The sequence below is a fragment of the Leucoraja erinacea genome, chromosome 2, assembly GCF_028641065.1.
Source record: "Leucoraja erinacea ecotype New England chromosome 2, Leri_hhj_1, whole genome shotgun sequence".
Lineage (NCBI taxonomy): Eukaryota > Metazoa > Chordata > Chondrichthyes > Rajiformes > Rajidae > Leucoraja > Leucoraja erinaceus.
The window spans coordinates 132308506-132330005 of record NC_073378.1 but is presented as its reverse complement, the minus strand read 5'-3'; the positions used below and the strand labels follow the sequence as shown (position 1 = coordinate 132330005).

Here is a 21500-nt window from a genome sequence, read left to right as displayed (position 1 = left end):
GTTCCATACACCCTGTGTGAAAAAGTTGGCCCTCAGGTACCTATTAAATCTTTCTGCTCTTACCTTAAACCTATGTCTTATCATTCTTGATTCCCCTACTCTGGGTAAAAGACTCTGCATTCACACTATCGATCCCCATCATGATCTATGATTTAAACCCCCGCTGTTCCCCCTGTCTGATCAAAGCTGACGTGTATTTTGCAGTTTAGGATTCTCCTCCAACTCACTGGTCATTTTCATTGACAACGTCACAGACTCAGAGGAACTGTACTGCCAGGATAAAAAAGACACAAAGTTCTGGAGTACCTCAGCGGGTCAGGCAGCATCTCTAGAGAACATGCATAGGTGACGTTTCGGGTGGAGACCCTTCCTCAGACTGATGGTGGGGAGCAGTGGGTGGGGGGTGTGGAAGAAAGATAGGAGAGAGGAGAGGCAGAACAAAGGTGGCAGGGGACAGGTGGACACAGGTGAGGAGGGTCTCTGACAGGCATAGGTGGTTGGAACAAAGGCCAGAGATTAAAACAGAAGGTGTGAGGACAAAAGGATTGAAGAGTTGGAATTGTGGGGGCCAGAGGAAGGAATGTGGGTGGGGGGGGGGAAGGGGAAAGGGCGAAATAGATGCAGTTAGGTGGTGACCAGGGGAAAGAGGGATGGGGGGCAAAGGGGGGTGGGGGGGGGAGGGTTGGGGGGGTTTTGTTAGAGGTTACCTAAAATTGACGAATTCAATGGTCATAGACTCGTAGCATTGGGGTGCAAGTGACCCAAGTGGAATACCAGTGTACTTCCAGGAAGTCTTCGAGTTTGAGTCTACTGCCACAGAGGGCAGTGGAGGCCAAGTCACTGGATGGATTTAAGAGAGAGTTAGATAGAGCTCTAGGGGCTGGTGGAGTCAAGGGATATGGGGAGACGGCAGGCACGGGTTATTGATAGGGGACGATCAGCCATGATCACAAGCAATGGCGGAGCCGGCTCGAAGGGCCAAATGGCCTCCTCCTGCACCTATTTTCTATGTCTCTATGTAGGCTCTATAAGGCACTGGTCAGGCCGCATTTGGAACACTGTGTGCAAATTTGGGCCCCATATGTGAGGAAGGGTGTGCTGGCTCTGGAGAGGGTCCAGAGGAGGTTTACAAGAATGATCCCAGGAATGAGTGGATGAGCATATGTTCAGCGTTTGACAGCACTGTATTCGCTGGAGTTTAGAAGGTTGAGGGGGGGGGACCTCATTGAATATTACAGAATAATGAAAGGCACAGATGGAGTGGATGTGGAGAGGATGTTTCCACTGGTGGGAGAGTCTTGGACCAGAGGTCACAGCCTCAGTATTAAAGGGCGCTCTTTTAGAAAGGAGGTGATGAGGAACTTCTTCAGTCAGAGGGTAGTTAATCTGTGGAACTCATTGCCACAGAGGGCTGTGGAGGCCAAGTCAGTGGATAGACAAGCAGAGATAGACAAATTCTTGATTAGAACGGGTGTCAAGGGTTATGGGGAGAAGGCAGGAAAATGGGATTAGGAGGCAGAGATCAGCCATGATTGAATGGCGGAGTGGACTCGATGGGCCGAATGGCCTAATTCTACTCCCAGAACTTGTGAGCTTGAGAACATATGCACAAGCACGGTGAGTTACAGGTACAATGAAAATCTTGCTTACAGCAGCATCGCAGATGAGGGCTCAGATAAACATATAAAACACCTACATTGCCCGTAAAAATCTGAAACAGCAAAAATACAAGAACGTGATTAGAAAGGTGAGCCTCAGTGGGTTTCCTCGGACACTCCGAGGAGTTTAATTGTTGGCTGTAAAATGGCCCCGGCGTGTTAGAGAGAGGTTGAATTTGGAGGGACGTTGATGAGAATATGGGAGAATAAAAATAGCAATTGACGCAAGGAGATGCAGAGAGGTTTAACAGCTGGCGAGAGTGAGTGCAGAGAAGATTTACGAGGATGTTGCCAGGACTCAAGGGCCTGAGCTATGAGGAGCAGGCTGGGACTCTATTCCTTGGATGATGAGGGGTGATCTTATAGAGGTGTTCAAAATCATGAGAGGAATAGATCGCGTTGACAGCTCAATGCTCTTAAGACAGTGGAATTGATTGTAGACTTTTGGAGAGCTCCCCCTCCCCTCACCCCACTCACCATCAACAACACCGCAGTCACATCTGTGGAGTCTTTTAAGTTCCTGGGAACCATCACCTCCAAGGACCTTAAGTGGGATGCTGCCATTGACTCCACGGTCAAAAAGGCACAACAGAGGATGTACTTCATGCAGGCAGCTGAGGAAGCACAATCTGCCACAGGCAATGATGGTCCAATTCTATACGGCCATCGTAGAGTCTGTCCTCACCTTCTCCATCATGGTCTGGTTTGGCTCAGCCACCAAGCACGACACCTGGAGGCTGCAGCGAATCGTCCGATCAGCTGAGAAGGTTATTGGCTGCAACCTTACCTCCATTGATGAACTGTACACTGCAAGGGCCAGCAAGCGAGCGGGTAAGATTATCTCTGACCCCTCTCACCCTGGCCACAAACTCTTTGAATCACTTCCCTCTGGAAGGCGACTCCGGACTGTCAAAGCTGCCACAGCCAGACATAAAAACAGCTTTTTTTTCAAGAGTAGTTGCTCTACTCAACAGCCAAAAATCTGTAGCCTCCTTTTGCTCTGGTATTTTATTTAATTCACATGTTTAATCGATAATGTTTTCTTATTAATGTTTAATGTTCTGTGAGTCATTCCTAACTGTCACTGTATGTCATGTTGTCACTTGTGGGCGGAGCACCAAGGCAAATTCCTTGTATGTGAATACTTGGTCAATAAACTTATTCATTCATTCATTCATACGGACCCTCTTGCCCAGAGTAGGGGAATCGAGATCCAGAGGTTTAAGGTTGGGGGGGGTGGGGGGGATTTAATAAAAACCTGAGGAGTAACTTTTTCTTGCAGAGGGTGGGAGGTGTATGGGACAACCAGGGGTAGTTGAGGCTAGCACTGTGGCAACGTTTAAGAAACATTTTGACAGGTACATGGATAGGATGGGTTTAGAGGGATATGGGTCAAATGCAGGCAGGTGAAACTAGTGTACATGGTACAGGTTGGCCGGCAGGGGCAAGTTGGGCCAAAGGGCCTGTTGCCACCCTATGACTCAAGATGTAATGTAGGATTAGCCTGGGTGGTGGACTGAAGGGCCTGTTCCCGTGCTGTTTCTCTCTGTAGCTGAGAGAAGGACAACAGGAGTTTGATGGCTGTAGGAGGATTCGATGCACTCCACCCTTCCTGAGGTCATCTGTTTGCTGGCCCTGATTTGTCGTGGCTTTTTCTCATCGCCAGTTTATTTCCTCCCCCCCCCGCCCTCCCCCCACAAGTCTTCAATCTGTAGAAGTGTTCCACCCTTTTTCCTTCTCTCCAGAGATGCTGCCTGACCCGCTGAGTTACTGCAGCATTTTGTATCTATCTGTAGGGCGGCACGGTGGCACAGAGGTAGAGTTGCTGCCTTGCAGCGCTTGCATCGCCAGAGACGGGGGTTCGATCCCGACGTGACCTGCGTGGGTTTTCTCCGAGACCTTCCCACACTCCAAAGACGTGCAGGTTTGTAGGTTAATTGGCTTTGGTTTGTATACTTGGTATAAGTGTAAATTGTCCCTAGTACGTGTAGGATGGACAACAGACAACAGACAATAGACAATAGGTGCAGGAGGAGGCCATTTGGCCCTTTGAGCCAGCACAGCCATTCAATGTGATCATGGCTGATCATCCACAATCGGTACCCCGTTCCTGCCTTCTCCCCATATCCCCTGACTCCGCTATTTTTAAGAGCCCTATCTAGCTCTCTCTTGAAAGTATCCAGAGAAACGGCCTCCACCACCCTGTGAGGCAGAGAATTCCACAGACTCACAACTCTCTGTGAGAAAAAGTGTTTCCTCGTCTCCGTTCTAAATGGCTTACCCCTTATTCTTAAACTGTGACCCCTGGTTCTGGACTCCCCCAACATCAGGAACATGTTTCCTGCCTCTGGCGTGTCCAAACCCTTAACAATCTTATATGTTTCAATACGATATCCTCTCATCCTAGTAAACTCCAGAGTGTACAAGCCCAGCTGCTCCATGCAGGGATCGCTGGTTGGCACGGACTAGTTGGGCCGAAGGGCCTGTTGCAGCACTGTATCTCCAACTAACTAACGTTATAAGAGTCAATAGTCGGAAGAGTTTCATTGTCATATGTACTGGCTATAAAACAATGGAATGGTTACTTGCAGCAGTTTAACAGCTCATTAACACGATTAATATCCAATAATCAATAGCACAAAAATGTAATAATCTATAATACCAAGTAACCTGACCATAACAGTTGAAGCCGACACGTGTAGTCCAACCTTCTGCAAAGTCTGCAGTAGTTCAGTGCAGAGATAGGGTTATGGTTAGTGTTGTAAAGGATTTTCAGGAGCCTGATGGTGGCTGGGAGGAAGTGTACTTGTACCTGGAGGTCACGGTTTGCAGCCTCCTGTACCTTCTTCCCCATGGTATGAGCGAGTGAGAACGTGGGCAGGGTGTTGTTGGTTTAGTTTAGTTTAGTTAAGAGACACAGGGCTGAAACAGGCCCTTCAGCCCACCGAGTCCGTGCCGACCAGCGATCCCCGCACATTAACACGATCCCACACACACACTAGGGACAATTTACATTTAAACCAAGTCAATTAACTTACAAACCTGTATGTCTTTGGAGTGTGGGAGGAAACCGAAATTCTCGGAGAAAACCCACGCAGATCACGGGGAAAGCATGCAAACTCCGTATAAACAGCACCCGTAGTCAGGATGGAACCCGGGTCTCTGGCGCTGCAAGGGCTGTAAGGCAGCAACTCTACCCCTGCGCCAACTGTGCTGAGGGTGCCTTTAGTGATATTGGCTGACACTTTGAAGCAGTGCCTCCTTTGATGGTGGGGAAGTCAGTATCTGTGAAGGACCAATATCTCTGTCGTCTCCTTCGTTCCTTTGCCCCATCGAGAGATTGGAGTGCAGAACATAGAATATGGAACAGTACATTAGCCAACCTGATCTCCCCTGTGGCTCAGCATTTCAACTCCCCCTCCCATTCCGAATCAGACCTTTCTGTCCTGGGCCTCCTCCATGGCCAGAGTGAGCACCACCGGAAACTGGAGGAGCAGCACCTCATATTCCGCTTGGGCAGTCTGCACCCTAGCGGCATAAACATTGGCTTCTCCAATTTCTGGTAGCCCTTGCTGTCTCCTCCCCTTTCCAGCTCTCCCTCAGCCCTCTGCCTCCTCCTCTTCCTTTCTTCTTCCCCCCCCCCTCAACCTGCATCAGTCTGAAGAAGGGTTTCGGCCCGAAACGTTGCCTATTTCCTTCGCTCCATAGATGCTGCCGCACCCGCTGAGTTTCTCCAGCGTTTTTGTCTACCTTCGATTTTCCAGCATCTGCAGTTCCTTCTTGAACATAGGACAGTACAGCACAGGAATAGGCCAAGTTGAACTAATCTCCTGCCCACACGTGACCCATACCCCTCTATTCCCTGCATATCCACAATGCCTATTTAAAAGCCTCTTAAACACCACTATCGTATCTGCCTCCTCCACCACCACTCCTGGCAGCGTATTCCAGGCACCCAGCACTCTGTGTATAAAAAACTTTGCCCTGTACACTCCCTTAAACGTTCTCCCGTCCGCCCATAAAGCTACACCCCTAGTATCCGATATTTACATCCTGCATACAAGTTTCTGACTGCCTACACATCCATGCCTCTCATAACTTGATATACTTCCATCAGGTCACCCCCAGCCTCCAATGCTTCAGAGAAAACAATCCGTCATTTCCTCAATTGCGGTCTGATAACATCGATAAAACCTAATACTTAAATTTTGGAAACATACATCTTCCCCAACTCTCAAAACATGGATCACAAACATGTCTGAGACGCCACATCTTGTAAATATGAGACTTGTCTTAGCATAAAAACCAGAGCATTTTTCGAAGACATGGAGACCATTCATTGATTTACTACAAGGATAGTATGGTGCAACACAACTTTATAGTTAAATCTAATCAGGGGTCGGGTGATGGGTGGGGAGGGAGGGATACGAGGCAGGTATATCATCACCTTTTGTTTTTCTTGCTGTTTTTGTCTTTTTTATTTTTCTAAGTCTTTCTTATTTCTTTTCCTTGCTCACTCTTTGGCGACACCACTTTGGTAGTCTCGGGGTTCTATCCTTGCACATGCCACTTTTTCTCTCTTGCGTTTTCTCTCTTCTTTTCTCTCATCTTTAGCTGAAAATTAAAATTGAACCTGTTCAACAACTGTATCATGTCATATGCCGCTGTTTATAATTTTGTACACTGCTTCTAATAAATATATATTTTTTTTAACTTAAAAAAATGAAACAATCCAAGTCTGTCCAACCTCCCCTTATAGTTAATACCCACTAGTCGAGGCAGCATTCTGATAAACCTCTTTCCACCCTCTCTGCTTCCTGCAGAGGTGACGGGGAAAGAAGCTTTTCCCCAGGGTGAAACTGTCGAAGAGGAGAGGGCACAGCTTTAGGTGAGAGGGGCAAAGTTCAACAGAGATGTGCGGGGCAGTTCTTTGGACAGACAGAGCGTAGGAAGGAACAGCAAATGCTTGTCTGAAGAAGGGTCTCGACCCGAAACGTCACCTATTCCTTCTCTCCAGAGCCGCTGCCTGTCCCGCTGAGTCACTCCAGCATTTTGTGTCTGTCTTCGGTTCAGAGAGTGTTGGATGCCTGGAATCACACTGGTGGTGGAGGCAGTGGCGATAGTGGACTGAGACGAGGAGAAACTTTTTCACCCAGATAGTTGTGAATCTGTGGAATTCTCTGCCACAAAAGGCAGTGGAGGCCAATTCACTGGACTTTTTCAAGAGAGAGTTACATTTAGTTCTTGGGGCTGACGGAGTCAAGGGATGTGGGGAGAAGGCAGGAACGGGGTACTGATTGTGGATGATCAGCCATGATCATAGTGAATGGCGGTGCTGACTCAAGGGGCCGAATGGCCTACTCCTGCACTTATTTTCTATGTAACTCTATACAAATTGCTCAAAATTCACGTCAGCTTTTAACCGCTCTTACTAAGAAACTTCACAGCTGTGCAGGTCTGAATCAACAGGCAAGAAGTAAAGCAACAAATGGGAGAATGAATCAAGGATTGGGACTCTTTCCCCTCCAAAAATTTCAGGCTTCTGAACGGTCCTTCCATAAGCTAGGGTACTGTCCGATTCACCTCTACTCAAAGATTTCAAAGGTCTTTTATTGTCCAATTAATTGCCAATTAAGTTACAGTGATATTCGTATTACCATATTCATACAGCCATATTAAAAAAAGCAACGAAACACACAACTACATAAAAGTTAACATAAACATCCACCACAGCAGATTCCCTACATTCCTCACTGTGATGAAAGGCAATAACGTCTAATCTTCTTCCCTCATTTTTCTCCCGCGGTCGGGGCAGTCGAACCTTTCGTTGGGGTGATCGAAGGTCTCTGTGGACATTGGACTTTGTCTCTGAAACGGATGCACCACACAACACAATGCTGAGAACTAAATCCTGCCCTCTGTATCTTCCCCTCTAGTGCACTTGATTTTGAACGGATTTTACATATATATAGTATATTATCTGATCTATTTGGACAGCATACATGTGACAATTATAACACCTCGCTACATGTGACAATTATAACACGGTGACACAGCGGTAGAGTTGCTGCCTCACAGCGCCAGAGACCCGGGTCCGATCCTGACTACGGGTGCTGTCTGTACGGAGTTTGCACGTTCTCCCTGTGTCCATGTGGGTTTTTCCCCGGGTGCTCAGGTTTCATCCCACATTCCAAAGACGTACAGGTTTGAAGTTGAATTCGCTTCTGTAAAAATTGTAGGACAGTGCTAGCATGCGGGGTGATCGATGGCTGGCATGGACTCGGTGGGCCGAAGGGCCTGTTTCCACACTGTACCTCTAAACTAAGCTAAATAGTCCTAAGATTGACACAAAAAGCTGGAGTAACACAGCGGGACAGGCAGCATCTCTGGAGAGAAAGAATGGGTGACGTTTCGGGTCGAGACCCTTCTTCAGACGTAGACCTAGACCTAGGCTAAATGCAGGAACGGGAGTTGATTCAACAGTAAGTCTGAAGAGGGATTTGGGGCCGTTCGGTTCCACGACGGACTGAGGTGACTCGGATGCAAGGGCTTCAGGGAAAGTGGGAGAAAAATGGGACCAGACAAAAGGGAAGGGGGAGAGCCCTCTGGAGGGTAGACTAATTGGGCAAAGCGGACAGTCGACACCCCATCAGCGAGCCCATGTCCCAGACTCAGGCAAGTGACACCTCCATCTTCTCACCCGCACCACCCATATGGCATCTGCAGGCGTGGGTGCCAACTTACTGCCAATTAGGTGGCTGAGTTATGTGTGACTTGGTGCGGTGGGCTTGTGCCCATCAACAACTGCGACTCTCGTCCCAACCCCCCCCCCCCCCCCCCAAAACCTCTCAACTCATTTCACTCAGGATCCCACACAGCTGTGGTGAGGAAAGTCAGGTGCAATTAGTCCGGGCGTCTGGGGCAACGAGGAGGGGGCATAGGCTTCTTGTCCTGTCTACCCCCCCCCCTCTCTCCCCCTCCCTGGCCAAGGCCCCCCCCAACACCCAAACACTTACAACACACCGTCGAGAAACTTTTACTGCCGGTGCCAATGCTTCGCCAAAGCCACCCGCTCCCCTAAAGATTTGGATAAAACAAACGACAGGCTTTAAAACAATGCCGAGCCAGTCGGCAGCCACCAACCTGCTAATTGGGGACATATGTCTGGTGGAGGCACCGTTCGGAGAGGGAGAGGGGGAGAGGGGGAGAGAGAGACCCCTTCTGCTGCCCGCCGCTGCTCGTTAGCATAGCCCGCTCCCAATTGGCCCAGGCCGGGTGATGTCGAGGGGGAAGGGCGGGCTCTGCCATGCAAATGTGTTCCAGCGACAATGCCAGGCACCGGGCGGAGGTTGATGTTGTGTTTCACCGGCCGGGGCCGTGAGCAGACTTGTGGGAGGGAGGGCGGGATTGGAAAACAGGGCAGGTTTACAGGGGCAGAGACGGGTTCGTCTGTGCACCCTCTCCCCCCCTTTCCCCCCCCCGACCTATCATCCTCACCCCCTGCAAGGGCAATGCTCCCCTCTGATCCCTTACCCTTCACCTTCACTGGGCAATGCTCCACTCTGACCCCTGACACTCTGACACTTCACCCACGCTCCCCAATCAGCCAATGCTCCCCCTCACCTTTCACCCTTCACCAGCTTAGTTTACTGTCACGTGTGCCGAGGTACAGGCAAAAGCTTTTTGTTGCGTGCTGTCCAGCCATTACAATGGTGCTGTCCGTGGTATACACATACAGGATAAAGGGAATAGCGTTTAGTGCAAGATAAAGTCAGATTAAAGATAGTCCGAGGGTCTGCAATGAGTTAATGCTCCCCTCTGACTCCTGACCTATCAGCCATATTCCCTCACCTCTAACCTCCCATCCCTCCCTCTCTGACCCACCCCTCCTTTGTGCCACTCCCCTTTCTCCCTTTCACCACACTCTGACTCCCCACCTCCAAACCATTGAGCAAGAGTAGTCCTGGGGTTATGTGTCTCCCCTCGGCATTGGGCCCAAGATCCGATGTTGGCAGGAATGCTGTCGACTTTTTTAGTTTTGTTTAGTTTAGAGATACAGCGGGGAAAAACACCAGGTCCGCGCCGACCAGCGATCCCCGCACACTAACACTATCCCACACACACTAGGGACAATTTACACATACACCAAGCCAATTAACCTGCTAACCTGTACGTCTTTGGAGTGTGGGAGGAAACGGAAGATCTCGGGGAAAACCCACGCAGTTCACGGGGAGAACGTACAAACTCCGCGCAGACAGCACCCGTAGTCGGGATGGAACCCGGGTCTCCGGCGCTGCATACGCTGTAAGGCAGCAACTCTACCGCTGTGCCACTTTGACTGCCAAGTAGTGGCGGCTCTTTTTCTCTCTCTCCACAGGGAAAGCTACACTGCTAACAACATGCACATGTACAGCTTTGAGGTGAGAAGGGAAGGATTAAAGGTGATGTGCGCCAAGTTCAGGAATTTCAGGAATTTCCCCTCCGTTGTCACAGAATACTAAGAGTTGTGGATGTTGCCCAGTGCATCACACAGACCAGACTCCCCACCATCGACTCCATCTACACTTCATGTTGCCTTGCGTAACCTGACAATATAATGACATAATTAATTCCCTCTTCTCCCCTGTCCCGTCAGGTAAAAGATACAGAGGCTTGAAGGCACATACCACCAGATTCAGGAACAGCTACTTCCCCGCTGTTATCAGACTACTGAATGGACAACTCACAAGCTCAGGGTTTGTACCCGATCTCCCAATCTGCCTTGTTGTGGCCATTGTACTTTTTTTAACCTGCACTTTCTCTGTAGCAGTAACACAATATTCTGCATTCAGTTTATTTTCTGGTTTGCATCATCGTATGTATTCATGCACAGAATGATTTGAATGGATAGCACGCAAATTAAAGTTGTTTCAGTTCATAGAATAAATCAATATTGTTAAAATATTCTGTCCCATTTTCCCTTTCTTCAGAATTGGGCGATATACAGGGTTGGTGTGTAGGAAGGAAAGGTCTGAAGAAGGGACTTGATCCAAAATATCACCTATTCATTTTAGAAAACATAGAAAACATAGAAAATAGGTGCAGGAGGAGGCCATTCGGCCCTTTGAGCCAGCACCGCCATTCATTGCGATCATGGCTGATCGTCCCCTATCAATAACCCGTGCCTGCCTTCTCCCCATATCCTTTGACTCCACTAGCCCCTAGAGCTCTATCTAACTCTCTCTTAAATCCATCCAGTGACTTGGCCTCCACTGCCCTCTGTGGCAGGGAATTCCACAAATTCACAACTCTCTGGGTGAAAACATTTTTTCTCACCTCAGTCTTAAATGGCCTCCCCTTTATTCTAAGACTGTGGCCCCTGGTTCTGGACTCGCCCAACATTGGGAACATTTTTCCTGCATCTAGCTTGTCCAGTCCTTTTATAATTTGATATGTTTCTATAAGAATCCCCCTCCATCCTTCTAAACTCCAGTGAATACAAGCCTAGTCTTTTCAATCTTTCTCTCTAGAATGAGAGATCCCGCCATCCCAGGGAAACTCAAAATCTTAAGGGGTGAACCTACGCAGGCACTGTTCCCGATCAAAGTCACAAGGATGTCCTTCCTCAAGGGGAAATTTTAAAACGAGACCAAAACTGTTTTCACACACAGATAATCTCTGGAACTCTCTGACGAGGGTAGTTGAGGCTTATTGGCTAGACCCCTGTAAGGGGACAGCAGGAGAGAAGGCTCAGGATACTGAGTTGGACTGATCCAATACATATTGAATGGCAGTGCAGGCTCGAAGGGCCGATATACTGCACCTAATTTCTGTTTCAGAGATGTTACGCTGCACTCCTCAATACAAGGATGTCTTCAAATGAGGAGACCCCACAATTGCTTTCCCTCTATACAACTGCAGAAGAACCTCTCTACTCCTATACTGAAATACTGAAATATACTTTTCTTCAGAGATGTTACCTGATCCTTAACTTCAAGTACCCCTCGCTTTCCCGCTCTCCATCCCCTCCCCTTCCCAGTTCTCCGGCCAGTCTGACTGTCTCAGACTACATTTTGTCTCTGTTTGCTCTGTTGTTACTTTCTCCCAGCTAACAATGATCTATTCTACATGTTCCTTGATCTCCATCCCATTTGTCCTGTTTTCACACCTTACACTTCCTTATCTATGTACTGCCCAAATCTCCTGACATCAGTCTAGAGAAGGATCTCTACCCGAAACGTCACCCATTCCTTCTCTCCAGAGATGCTGCCTGTCCCACTCCAGCATTTTGTGTCTACCTTCTGTGTAAAACCTTGTGGTGTTACGTGTAGAGAGATGTGGTACACATCTTGGTCGGCACGGATGGGTTGGGCTGAAAGGCCTGCTTCTGTGCGGTATGACTATGACTTTAGTCCCTTCAGCCCAATGACACTGCAAAGAAAACATTCCAGCTTTGTCGAACCCGTGACTTTGGATCTGAGTATGTTAGGAAAATGTTGTCCCTGGTGAGAGATTCCCTTCCCCGGGTATCTGACATAATACGGAGTGTTTCAATGAGAGCCCTCCAGCTTTGAAATCACCTTCACCAATATTAAAAATATCAGAAGGCAGACACAGAATGCTGGAGTAACTCAGCGGGACTGGCAGCATCTCGGGAGAGAAGGGACGGGTGGCGTTTTGAGTCGAGACCCTTCTTCAGACTGAGAGTCAGGGGAGGGGGATACTAGAGGTAAGAAACAGCACAGAACAAATCAGAGCTGGCACCGATGGAGCCCACAATGGTCCATTGTTGGCGATGGAAGAGGTGATAACGAAGGATACAAACAGTGAAACTAGCAGGACAACTACGGTGGGGGTGGGGGTGGGGTGGGGAGAGCGGAAATGTGAGGGTTACGTATAATTAGTGAAATTAATATTCATAATGGCGGGGTTATAAGCTGACCAAGCAAAAATACCAGGCTTATCACTTTGCTTTGGTACGGTGAGGTTTGTTGTACCAAGTGCCATTAGTATTGCACCCAAATTGAGGATGTCTATGGCATGCCAAAGAGATGTTCGGCCCCAAGTGTAATGGGTTATTCTATACATGGACCACCTTAAATCATCATTTTGATTCTAATTCTGTAATTCAGTTCTTTATTATTCTCTACGTTATAGACTCATAAAGCACAGAAACAGGCCCTTTGGCCCATCTCATCCATGCTCAACATGATGCCCCATCTGAGCTGGTTCCCATTTGCCCGCGTTTGGTCCATATCCCGCCAAACCTTTTTCTATCCACGTCTTTTAAATAGTCAGAGGGTAATTAATCTGTGGAACTCGTTGCCACGTAGGGCTGTGGAGGCCATCAGTGGATATTTGTGAGGCAGAGATAGACAGATTCTTGATTAGAACGGGTGTCAAGGGTTATGGGGAGAAGACTGGAAAATGGGATTAGGAGGCAGAGATCAGCCGTGATTGAGTGGCAGAGTAGATGGGCTGAATGGCCTACTTTTACTATAACTTGTGAACTTGTGAAAGGGTTGTTATTGTACCTGGCTCAAGTACCTCGTCTGGCAGCTCATTCCGTATACCCACCACCCTCCGTGTGAAAAAGTTGCTGCTTTTCCTGTTAAATCTTCCCTCTCTCACCTTAAACCACTGTCTGCCGGTTCTTTATTCCAAACCCTGTAAATTACCTAAACCCCTTGATTAGATCCCTGAATCTTAGCATCTTAGCTGGTGCCAAACTGTAACGGCCCTGCTGTTCCTTTGGATCGATCAGCGACGTGGAGAGGGGGGACGTGCTGATGGGCAACAGCCTGTCCTCCATATGACATCGCCCAGGCTTGCATCCGACCAGGATGCATCACCCATGGTCAGTCACGATCAGAGGGGGCCTACTGATATTAGTCCCGTGACATACAAATCAAGATTACACCCATCAGTTTAGTTTAGTTTAGTTTAGAGATACAACACTGAAACAGGCCCGACCAGCGATCCCCGCACAGTAACATCATCCTACAGACACTACAGATAATTCACATTTGCACCAAGCCAATGAACCGGCAAACCTGTACGTCTTTGCAGTGTGGGAGGAAACCGGAGATCTCGGAGAAAACCCACGCAGGTCACGTGGAGAACGTACAAACTCTGTACAGACAGCACCCGTAGTCGGGATTGAACCCGGGTCACCGACGCTGCAAGCGCTGCAAAGGGGCTGTCCCACTGCGGCAACCTAAACTGTGAGTTTAGAAGAGTTTACCCTCGACTCAAACTCGCAGCCTGGCCGACACGTGGTCGTAGGGGGTCCTATGAGGTCACTGGAACTCCCCTTCATGCTCGAGGGAAGTCCCCGCATACACGCGGCCTCAGTTTGGTCGAGGAAGCATTCTCAGCATGTTGCAAACATTTCCGCAAGTAAAAATTGGTTGGCATGGTTCTTTTGAACTCGTAATGCAGTGGAGTGGGGTCGCCATGTGGGTATAGGCAGTCGAAGGCAACCGTAGGCAATCTCCTTTGCTGACCGGGCATTTGCTCATTGGAGTTTTCAGGACCAAGGAAAACTGATCGGTAATGTTAAATGCCCGCTAAACGTTATTATAAGTTGTCTGGGTTCTTAGAAGTGTCTCCACTCCTTCTCCCCCCCTTCTCACCCCCCCCCCCTTCTCTCCCCTTCTCTCCCCCTCTCTCCCCCTCTCTCCACCCATATCCATTGACTTGACCTCCACAGCCTTCTGTCGCAAAGAATTCCACAGATTCACCACCCTCTAAAGACTAAAGAAATTCCTTCTCTCCATAAAGTACTTAAAGCTACAAGGAGAGGTATAAATGGATTGTTTTCCCAGGAGCATCGGAGGGCAGATTTGACAGAAGTATATAAAGTTATGAGAGACATGGATAGGGTAGACATTTCAGAACCTTTTTCCCCCAGGGTGGAAATGTCAAAGACTAAAGTGCAAGGGGCAAAGTTTAAAGGAGATGTGTGGGGCAAGTTATTAAAACAGGAAGTGGTCTGGCACTGTCAGGGGTGGTGATGGAGGTAGATATAATCGTGCCGTTTAAGAGGCTTTTACATTAGCACACGGATATGTATGGAATGGAGCAATTTGGATCACGTGCAGGCAGAGACAATAGACAACAGTCAATAGACAATAGGTGCAGGAGGAGGCCATTCGGCCCTTCCAGACAGCACCGCCATTCAATGTGATCAGGGCTGATCATCCCCAATCAGTACCCCGTTCCTGCCTTCTCCCCATATCCCCTGACTCCGCTATTTTTAAGAGCCCTATCTAGCTCTCTCTTGAAAGCATCCAGAGAACTGGCCTCCACCGTCCTCTGAGGCAGAGAATTCCACAGACTCACCACTCTCCGTGAGAAAAAGTGTTTCCTCGTCTCCGTTCTAAATGGCTTACTCCTCATTCTTAAACACAGGTGGCCCCTGGCTCTGGACTCCCCCAACATCGGGACCAGGTCTTGGCACCATGTTCAGCATATGCATGGGTCGAAGGGCCTGCTCCTGTGCTGTACTGATTCCAGTTAGATTTGTTTAGATTCCAGTCCGTAGGCAGATCCTGGGCATTGATTAATTCTATTTATGAATTATGCAAACCCTTTGGTTGGATTCCACCCTGTCATTCCCTCTCTCCACGTAAACTACTTGAACCCTCTGTCGTATTGCAGTGTAGAACTCACTCTCACAAACCACTCTATATTTGATATCTGAGCTTCAAACAGATCACATCTGCCCACACTACTTCCTGGGGATGGGTTAACCACTGATATTTTGCAATGAATTTCCACTGACCTACATTTGCTTCATTTCACAGTCAGCGCAGGCTCTTGGCTGCCTTTTATATGGTAGATGGCCCGTCTTGAACCCAAACCTCTCAAAGTTAAGCGTCCTCCAACTGATGACATCGTGCAGTCCAGTGCAAGCCTTGTTTCCCAAGCTGGCACAGAGGCAGGTTCATGGATAGGAAAGTGTGTAGAGGGATATGGGCAAATGGGACTAGCTTCCATGGGGCATCTTGGTGAGCATGTACAAATTGGGCTGAAAGACATGCTGCCACCCTGTATCGCTCCATAACCTTTAAGCAGTGAGAATGGAGCAGCTGGGCTTGTACACTCTGGAGTTTAGAAGGATGAGAGGGGATCTCAATGAAACGTATAAGATTGCGAAGGGCTTGGAGACGCTAGAGGCAGGAAACATGTTCCCGATGTTGGGGGAGTCCAGAACCAGGGGCCACCTGTGTTTAAGAATAAGGAGTAAGCCATTTAGAATGGAGACGAGGAAACACTTTTTCTCACAGAGAGTGGTGAGTCTGCGGAATTCTCTGCCTCAGACGGCGGTGGAGGCAGGTTCTCTGGATGCTTTCAAGAGAGAGCTAGATGGGGCTCTTAAAAATAGCGGAGTCAGGGGATATGTGGAGAAGGCAGGAACGGGGTACTGATTGGGGATGTTCGGCCATGAGCACATTGAATGGCCGTGCTGGCTCGAAGGGCCGAATGGCCTACTCCTGCACCTGTTGTTTATTGTCTATTGTCTAACTGAACGGCAGTGATAAGAATCACTTTGATTAGTTTTGGGCCACAAGGAGCCTAGATGCGGGTTTACAAAACACAACAGACCCAAAGTGGTGCTGGAGTAACTGAGAGGGTCAGGCGGTATCTCCGGAGAACATGTATAAGTGACCTCACCTGACCCACTGAGTTACTCCAGCACTTTGTGTTTTTTTTAGTTTAATGATACAACATGGAAACAGGCTGTTTAGCTGATCATTGATCACCTGTTCACACTCCCTCCATCTTATCCCACTTTCACATCCACTTCCCTACTCACTTGGGGACAATTTACCGAGGCCAATGTCGGCACATCTTTGGGACAAGGGAGGAAATTGCAGCACCCGGAGGAAACTCCATGCAGAGAGCGTGCAAACTCCACATCGAGGTCAGGATCGAACCTGGGTCTCTTTCTTTGGCTTCCACATGAAAACAGAGTGTCCGTGGAACACTGTTTCCAGCGTTGCTTTGTCCAGGATCTCCCCCTTTGGAATTGCCCACTAGTACCACCACAGATAACACTGCTGCTTCACTGCTCCAGGGACCCACGTTCTCACACTACAGTCTTGCCCTTCTGTGTCATGTATGATTGTGTTTAAGTATCGTGGCATTTTACTGAAATGTAAGCAAAACAAATAATTTCACTGTATCTAGGTACAGGTCACATTTTTCACACAGAGAGTGGTGAGTCTGTGGAATTATCTGCCACACAAGGTAGTTGAGGCCAGTTCATTGGCTATATTTAAGAGGGAGTTAGATGTGGCCCTTGTGGCTAAAGGGATCAGAGGGTATGGAGAGAAGGCAGGTACGGGATACTGAGTTGGATGATCAGCCATGATCATATTGAATGGCGGTGAAGGCTCGAAGGGCCGAATGGCCTACTCCTGCACCTAATTTCTATGTTTCCATGTTTCTATGAAGTACCACTGAATGATGTACCTGTCATGAAGAGGCATTTGAGAGGTGAGGCCCTCATGGAGTGTCCGTTTCATGGTGACCCTCTGGGACGTTTATGATGGGGAAAGGGATGATAAAATGCCCTTGGGTGTCCAGGAGGTGAGAACAGAACCTTGCGGGAGATGGCCACTGTGTGGTGTGAATGTTACTTGTCACTCATCAGTTCTTGACCAGAATCTTGTTGTCAAATGTCCTGCTGGAGGAAGTTATAAAAGCAGATACAATTACAAGCAATATGGGGCAAGAGGCAGCGGATGGGACTTGCTCAGTGTGCCAACGCGGTTTGCATGGACAAGAAGGGCCCGTTCCCATGCTCTACAACACTAAGCCTGCAGGCTTGGACTTCTTCACTTCCTGATGCGTTGTGAATGGAATCGGACGCTGCACAATTATCAGATGATGAAACGGTGGAGAGAAGGTCTTTGATGAGGCAGCTGGAGATGGTCGTGCCCAGGGCACCACCCTGGAGGATGCAGTGATGATCTGGAGCTGGAGTGATGGACCTTCATTAACGTTGCGGCTTTATAAAACTTTAATTAGGCCACACGGAGTATTATATGCAGTTCCAGTCGCCTTATTACAGGAAGGCTGTGCAGAGGTTCACCTGGATTTGAGGGTATTGGCTATAATGAGTGGTTGGACAAACTTGGATTGTTTTCTCTGAAGCATTGGAGGCTGGGGGGGGGGTGGCTTGATGGAAGTATATAACGTTATGATAGGCATAGATGTGTTGGCAGTCATCAGATTTGGCAGACCACACCTGGAGTATTGCTACAGTTTTGGTCTCCAAATCTGAGGAAGGACATTATTGCCATAGAGGGAGTGCAGAGACGGTTCACCAGACTGATTCCTGGGATGAATCAGGACTGTCTTATGAAACAGAAAGACTGGATAGACTTGGTTTATACTCTCTAGAATTTAGAAGATTGAGAGGGGATCTTATAGAAACTTACAAAATTCTTAAGGGGTTGGACAGGCTAGATGCAGGAAGGTTGTTCCCGATGTTAGGGAAGTCCAGGACAAGGGGGCACAGCTTAAGGATAAAGGGGAAATCCTTTAAAACCGAGATGAGAAGAACTTTTTTCACACAGAGAGTGGTGAATCGCTGGAACTCTCTGCCAAAGAGGGCAGTTGAGGCCAGTTCATTGGCTATAATTTTAAGAGGGAGTTAGATGTGGCCCTTGTGGCTAAGGGGATCAGGGGGTATGGAGAGAAGGCAGGTACGGGATACTGAGTTGGATGATCAGCCATGATCATATTGAATGGCGGTGCAGGCTCGAAGGGCCAAATGGCCTACTCCTGCACCTATTGTCTATGTTTCTATGTTTCTATACTTCTATGCAGGATGTAAATATCGAATACTAGAGGGCGTAGCCTTATGGTCGCATGGAGAAAGTTGGATTGTTTTCTTTGGAGCATCGGAGGCTGAGGAGAGACCTGGTAGAATATATCAAATTATAAGATGCATAAACAGGGGAGACAATCAGAACCTTTTTTTCCCAGGGTGTAAATGTCAAGGACTAGGTTAATTTACACAGTGGAAATGTTTCTCTGCCTGTTTATACACTGCCAGGAGTGATGGCGGAGGCTGATATGATAGTGGAAGTAAAGAGGCGTTTAATTGGGCTCATGGATTTGCAGGGAATGGAGGGATATAATCACAGGCAGGCTGAAGAGATCAGTCTATCATAGCATCAAGTTTGGCACAGACATTGTGGGCTAAAGGACCTGTTCTTGTGATGTACTATTCTATATCCTTAATTCCAATAGCCCTTGATTCCCTGATATTATCAAACTCCTCTTTAAATACCCCCATTGATCCAGCATTTGGGGTAGAGAATTCCAGAGATTTATTTCTCTCCTGACACGTAGTTTTAAAATACACTGCTTAATCTTATAGCTGCGTTCCTCCTGTGTCCTTCCTGCTCCCGTCATTGTAAACATATCGACATCTACCATTGTGTTTTCAACAATATCACCCTTGGCTGTTCATTCGATTGAAAATAGATCAATGCATAAACGGTGAAATTAATGGGGCAATATCAAAACTAAACGATAAACCCCAAATCCTCTCTTCACTTGGAGACTGGACATTCTTAGATTGAAGGCGGTGCCGAAGATTCAGATTCAGATTCAGATTCAGATTCAATCTTTATTGTCATTGTGCAGTGTACGGTACAGAGACAACGACATGCAGTTAGCATCTCACCCAGAAGAGTGACCATAGAATAACGGAACAGTAAAATATATATATGTACATACAGTAGTAGTAGTGCTGGGGGAAGGAGTGTCCGCGGGGGGGGGGGGGTGATTGGCAATCACCAAGGTGCAGGGTTAAGTTGTGTAACAGCCGCAGGGAAGAAGCTGTTCCTGGACCTGCTGGTCCGGCAACGGAGAGACCTGTAGTGCCTCCCAGATGGTAGGAGGGTAAACAGGCTGTGGTTGGGGTGAGAGCAGTCCTTGGCGATGCTGAGCGCCCTCCGCAGACAACGCTTGCTCTGGACAGACTCAATGGAGGGGAGCAAGGAACCGGTGATGCGTTGGGCAATTTTCACCACCCTCTGCAGTGCTTTCCGGTCGGAGACAGAGCAGTTGCCATACCATACTGTGATACAGTTGGTAAGGATGCTCTCGATGGTGCAGCGGTAGAAGTTCACCAGGATCTGAGGAGACAGATGGACCTTCTTCAGTCTCCTCAGGAAGAAGAGACGCTGGTGAGCCTTCTTGACCAGAGTTGAGGTATTGTGGGTCCAAGAGAGGTCATCGGAGATGTTGACCCCCAGGAACCTGAAGCTGGAAACACGTTCCACCTCCGTCCCGTTAATGTGGATGGGGGTGTGCGTGCCACCCCTAGACCTTCTGTAGTCCACAATGAGCTCCTTGGCCTTCTTGGAGTTAAGGGCCAGGTTGTTGTCAGCGCACCATGCTGCTAGGAGCTGGACCTCCTCCCTATAGGCCGACTCATCATTGTTGCTGATGAGGCCAATCACCGTTGTATCATCTGCATACTTGATGATGGTGTTAGTACCATGTACAGGTGTGCAGTCATAGGTGAAGAGGGAGTAGAGGAGGGGGTTCAGCACACAGCCCTGTGGAACGCCGGTGTTCAGGGTGAGGGTTGAAGAGGTGTGCTTGTCTAACCTCACAGACTGGGGTCTGTTGGTTAGAAAGTCCAGTATCCAGTTGCAGAGGGAGGGGTCGATGCCCAGGTCGCTGTGTTTGGTGATCAGTTTTGAGGGGATAATGGTGTTAAATGCTGAGATTCACCAGCATGTTACTTGGGCTAGCAGGTTGTGTTATAGGGATGGGTAGGATAGTCTGGGATTATTTCTTTGGAGCGTAGAAGGCTGAGGAGGTGGCCTTATTGAGGTGTGCAAGATCATGAGGGACATGGCAAAAGTCGATGCTCTTAGTCTTTTTTCCCCGGGATAAAGGGTTCTAAAACTAGAGGGCATAGGCTTAAGGTGAGAGGGGAGAGATTTAACTCAGGGCCATTTATTTTTCCATCAGAGGGCAGTCTATATCTGGAATGAGCTGTCAGAGGAAGTTGTCGAAGTGGATACAGTTACGAATTTGATCAGATAAATGGGTGGGAAGGGGTTAAACGCAATGGGCCAAATGCAGGCAAGTGGGACTAGTCTAATATGCCAAGTTGGTAGGCGTGGGCAAGGTGGGCCGAAGGGCCCGATTACAGGTTCGACAGCTCTCTGGCGCCATTCAATCGTTGAAGGCAAGGAGAGATTTCAATGTAGCAGCTAGTATCAAAGGGGCAGCCTCTGACGATGCAGCACTCCCGCACTGCTGCACTGGGCTTTCACACTCGGTAGGAATGATGCTTGAAGCTTGACTCGAGCGGATACGCGAACCTTCAGCGTGTTAAGGCACTGCTTCAAAGCGTCGAGCCGTGCAGATAGATGCATGCATCGGGGAAAGGGAGAGGGCGGCGACCGCAAACAAAAGATTGAGTTCGTCTGGCGTAATGTGGATCCCCAGAGAATTTTTGATGGACTGAATTAAGCATTTCCATTTACCACCTGATCGCGACTGTATAAAAACCTACAGCTGCTGACCTCACAGCCTGTAGAATTCATTCCCATCGTTCAGTGAAGGAAGGAGCAGAGCAGAGAGCCGCCGAGAGCTGTCCGGCGGTGAAATAAGAAGCGGGGCTCCGTCCCCCAGCACAGGAGTCGCTGGGAGCTGTCCAAGTGCTGAAATTAGAGGAGCAGGGACTTCACCTTCAGCACGGGAGTCGCTGGGAACTGTCCAGTGCTGAAATCTAAGCAAGGACCACGGGCAAAGGAGTCGCTGGGATCTGGGCAGTGCTGAAATTTAAGCAGGGTGTCGCTGGGAGCTGTCCGGTGCTGA

General features: G+C 48.5%; 1 protein-coding gene across 1 annotated transcript in view; it reads left to right on the top strand.

The window, feature by feature from the left end:
• Positions 1-20702: 20702 nt before the first annotated feature.
• The window catches only part of scrt1a (scratch family zinc finger 1a), a 4093-nt gene continuing 3295 nt past the window's right edge, over positions 20703-21500 (top strand). Inside the window, exon 1 of the mRNA XM_055665496.1 lies at positions 20703-21500. This exon is cut by the window's right edge and continues 325 nt beyond it. The gene's annotated coding sequence lies outside the window, so the exon portion shown is untranslated.